Below are 4994 nucleotides of genomic sequence, written 5' to 3'. Positions count from 1 at the left end.
AGCAAGTTGAAAATTTCTAGACCCATTATATTGTGTTGTCTTTGGCTTATTCTTCTTCAAATTTCTTTGGATTTATAGTGTACACAAATCTACACTACCTGAGCTATTATATGACATCTAAAACAGAAAATCGATAATTTTGGACTTATTACGTTTTTCCCCAGTGATGTTCAGTTATCAGCAGTGCTATAGTTGGAAACAAATTTTAGGGGGTACTGTTGAAATCTCCTTGGTCAGACTAGACTCTGTATGGACTCATACTGCACTTCTTTTCCAAAGTTATTTCTTCGCCAAGCAGTCTCCTTTGCAGACCTTTCAGGTCGCAGCCACAATTTTATTGCATATAAGACAAGAAGTTAAACATTGGTGGCCCAACACTTTTTAGGAACAAAAGCCTAAGAACTCTATTACTGGAAGAGTACTGTATTCCTTTTCTTAGTGCAGATATCGTTCATTACAATAATGCTCATTCACATTCTTTAGTTGAAATTTGAATAGAATCTATAGTATGTAGCTGGACTCAAGATTCATGAACGCACGAAAAGTAACAATATTTCCCTCCTCTAGCAAACTGCTAGCAGTACGTCTGAGCGAGTTTTAAAAATTAGTGAATCAGTGCAGCAGAATTCTTGAGGCGCCACATCGTAAAATTAATGTTATGCGAAGGCATCTACACAAGTTTTGAAGTTAGCGAATCAGTGTAGATTTCTTGAGGCACCATGACATGAAGTTATTGTTAATTACTTCTAGAAATAAGATGACGTTATGCAAGCTTGAAATTAAAAATTCACAACTACTCCTGAAGTGCCAGACCATGGTTTTCGATAAAACTACGAATGGACAAGCGTTTAAGCATTGGTTATGAGATTTCAGCCACTACTTTTATGCCATAGGTCCCTATATCAAAATAAAAATGTTTTTCAAATAGCTAACATCCTCCATTTAGAGATTATTTAAACATAATTAATATATTTTCGAGTCTATATTTCTTTCCAGTACGGTAACAGTGAGTTTTAATTTTAGATGGTACAGTGTACCAGCCCATACTGGCCCAACTACAGCACAGGTTATCCAGCGAATAGGGATTATAAAGAATGGACACTTCGTGTCGGTACCTTTGATGTACCTGGACTGATTTCAATGACCTTCAAGCCAGCTAAAGCGTGAGATTCTGCTTTCTCCCTAGAGTTGGCGCTGACATCACACCAGCTAGCAGTCGACACAGCGGAAATATAACACATATAATTAATACATCTAGGTACATTATGTACTCAAATAAAATAAATTGGACCCATAAAATAATAAATCCGTCATTAACTGTAATGTCTAGACTCTAGAGTTCCTTTATAATGAGAGTTGAGACGTTGACCCCAAAAACAATTAAAATATGTAATGATTTGATAGCGCTGAAAATGGAAAAACGAAACTCTTACGAGAAGTAAAACCATATACCTATATTATATTATATACAAATATTGAACGAATTCGATACGTAATTTTATAATGTATTATATTATTTTATAATATAATTTATTATATCTGAAATATAAAATATTATTATTATAACTAGTTTGTCACTGAGAAATAAGGAAAAGCTGTTAACCTGGATTTATTTGAAGCAAAGCGTTACTGGATTATGCAATAAGGTAGGCGATGTTTGGAACCTGTGTCTCAACTCTATACTCAATTATTATCTTAGCGTATGCTCGATTACACTAACCTCTAGCTCTTGAAAATAGAATTAAACGCTGGCGCACAGAGAAACAAAACACAGGAAAATTCGCTCAGTGTCCATTCTTTATAATCCCTATTCGCTGGATTATCAGTATGATAGTAACAGAAGAAAGAATATGCATTGACCCACATATTGGACTTCAACTTCTCCACTGATTTTATAAGGAAATAATATTTAATTTCTCTGAAGCAACCATTTTGGGTACGATAATACTATTTCACAGGTAAGGCAAATTAGCTGGGTCGGAAATTTAATAATGGATAGGCTATATTATAATTTCTGCTTTCAATTCTCATAAGCACTGTGGAATATAACACACAAATTTAATCAGGAAACACCTTCAAATTCGCCTGATCACTGGCTCGACTACTATTCAAAGAGGTTCATATACATTCAATTGTGTATAGAGTTCAAATTCTCACATTAGAATGTGGCATGGGGAATTGACGTAGAAGTCGGTTTCCTCATGTAGGGTCACGAACTGTATAAAACTCTTCCCCACCAGTTATGAGGACTTGTAGATAATTATGACATTGCAAGTAGACTGTATAAATAATGCACATATTGATAAATAAGAGGCAAATGTTTCTTTTTGAATTTATTTGTAAGATTATGAGGAAAAACTATTAGAATGATGGAAGTTTCACGGTCTACTTAATCACAGAAAAGAAGCAGTATTCTGAAATAAAGAACTATCATCATCATCATCATCATCATCATCATCATCATCATCATCCTTCACGAATTAGGCCTCTGTAGACCTGTTTCGGCTCCATCTAGCAGTCTTCTAAAAAGTCTTCCTGGTCGATGATGTCCTAGGTTTATACTGCATCATAATTTTTGGGATTCTTGAATTTTCCATTCTTCTTACATGATCTAGCCAATTGAATTTGTATCTGCTGATTTTTTCTTCTACTGACTCTACTCCTAATTGTTATAAAATTTCTTCATTCCTTTTTCGGTCTAAAAGAGTATATCCTGCTGTCCTCCTGAAAAATTTCATTTCCGTTGCTTTGATTCTGTTCATGTCTTTTTTCTTTAATGTCCAAATCTCGCTTCTGTATAAAAGGGAGGGTAATGCTAGTGTATTATATATTTTTATTCTTGTAGATTTTTGTACTAATTTAGCTTTTAATGTATTGTTTATTATTCCTAGAATTTGTGTAAATTTGGTAATTTTCTTGTTCACATCTTTTTCATTTTGATAAGATATTTCACAACCCAGATAATTGAAATTTTGTACTTGTTCGAGGCATTGGTTATTGTGTATTATCTGATGGGTCTTGCCCTAAAAATGCCATTATTTTTTATTTTTGTGCTGAAATTTCCATCCCAAAATCTTTTAATATTTTATTTAATGTATATAATCCTCTTTGTAAATTATCCTCTGAATTGGAAATTATGACTTGATCATCGGCATAGAGTAACTATAGGGAACTAAAATATTATAAATATCATACATGACTCATGAAGCTGTTTTTTCGATTTCAAGGATCAGATAACAGAACTGGATGCATGTTTAATGTAAAACTATATAGCTACCTGTACAGTATACACAGTGCTGTAGTTGGACATTTTTTTTTTTTTACTGGAACCCCTGATCACGTATGTAACAGATTGCTCAGTCTTATAGGCTTTGGCGGCAACAACTTTTATTAATTTCACTATGCTGCCATCTAGCTACTGCATAAGAAGTCACGTTATAACTCTCATTTGAATTGCATGGAGCAACTGTACTTCCATCTAGCGGTCATTCTCAATTGTCTGTGGTGGTACTGGTGGTTGTTTCCTTTCACATGTTACTGTTTTTAACACGGGGATGGCCAATCTGTTACATATATGTGATCAGGGCTGGAACTCATCAATTTCAGAAGACTTCAGATTGCCTCATATGTCATTTCCTTTACTGGCTCTCTCTTCCTGCATGCAGTTTCATCTGTTGTCCGCATTCCTGTTCGCAACCATGATTGCACATGTGGAAGTGCATGGAAGTCTTGAAGAGGGGGACATCACAACTGTTGAAAATTAAGCTGCTTGCTATTGAAATCACATGATACAGTTCCTTTTCTTCGTCATAATTTCAGCCATCGCACTAAACGATGTTCCACAATCTGATATACATATCAGAAGTGTTTAAACTGTTTTTATTGAAGTTTTCAGTTTCTCTGTTTGATTATTACTTCCGACAAATTCCCCGAAAGCATGGATCAACTTTCGATTTTCTGGTAAGTGGAAAAGGTCACACAATCTGCTGATACTTTTGTTACCACAAGTGACATCCATATCGTGTAAGGAAGCCAAGTTTTGGTATGAATAAAACTTATGTTCGTTATAATTTTGATTCTATTCCCTGATTTACTTTGTTTTGTTTATTATTCACATTGGAACGAACTGATATTAGTGAGCTTCAGGTTTCTTGCTGAACTCCTAAAAATTGGTTACAGTCGATGGAAACTACTCTATGATTTCTTACATAAATTTGTTCATTTGAAAACTTTTCTTTGCGCAGTAGCCTGAGATCAGTTGTCCTTGGCATGCTGAGGAGATCTCTACATCCTAGAATACCTCGCTACTGATGCTGTCTACCGCAGTTGTAGACGAAACGTCTGGACATACAGCTCCCGCGAAAGATCTGAAAGCCTTGCGACCGTTGAGATTTAAATGGCAGGTATCAGTTCCTGGTCAGGTGTAAAGTCTGCTTGCAAAACATTTCTCTCTGTCACGCTCGCTTCGTACTAGGTGCTTGTAGTGATTCACAGTCGGTTAAATGAAGGGGTAGTTAAGTGACAGAAAGCGAGATTTCTAGACCTAGTAATATTTTGGGCGGGCAGGTAGGTCACACTTTCCTGAATGATCACTCCCAAGACAATTCAAATAACCTCTTACATACATTCTAGCTCGAATATTGACTTCCTTAATTACGTTGTAAGAAAACGAAGTGTAACCATGAAAATGATCAATCTCACCCCTACCATAAAAAGAAAGTCCATGTCTGATGAAGCTCATTTTTTCTGCATTTCAGTATTATCTGTAACAGTATTTATTGCACTAGGTACTTAACGTTATTTATTTAACGATGTGTTTATATGAGTTAAAATGATATTTATTTTCGAATTAAATATTATAGTTTACTTGCCTCAGCAAAGGAGCTTGTCTCAGTAGGTCTACGTGCGAAATATATTTTTGTATTTCCCTCTACCTGGCGCCATCGACGTTTCACCAACACACCACAAGATGACAGCACATCTCGTGTATTAAA

Source organism: Periplaneta americana, chromosome 7 (assembly GCF_040183065.1).
Source record: "Periplaneta americana isolate PAMFEO1 chromosome 7, P.americana_PAMFEO1_priV1, whole genome shotgun sequence".
Classification (NCBI taxonomy): domain Eukaryota; kingdom Metazoa; phylum Arthropoda; class Insecta; order Blattodea; family Blattidae; genus Periplaneta; species Periplaneta americana.
Note: the sequence above shows the minus strand (reverse complement) of the source record.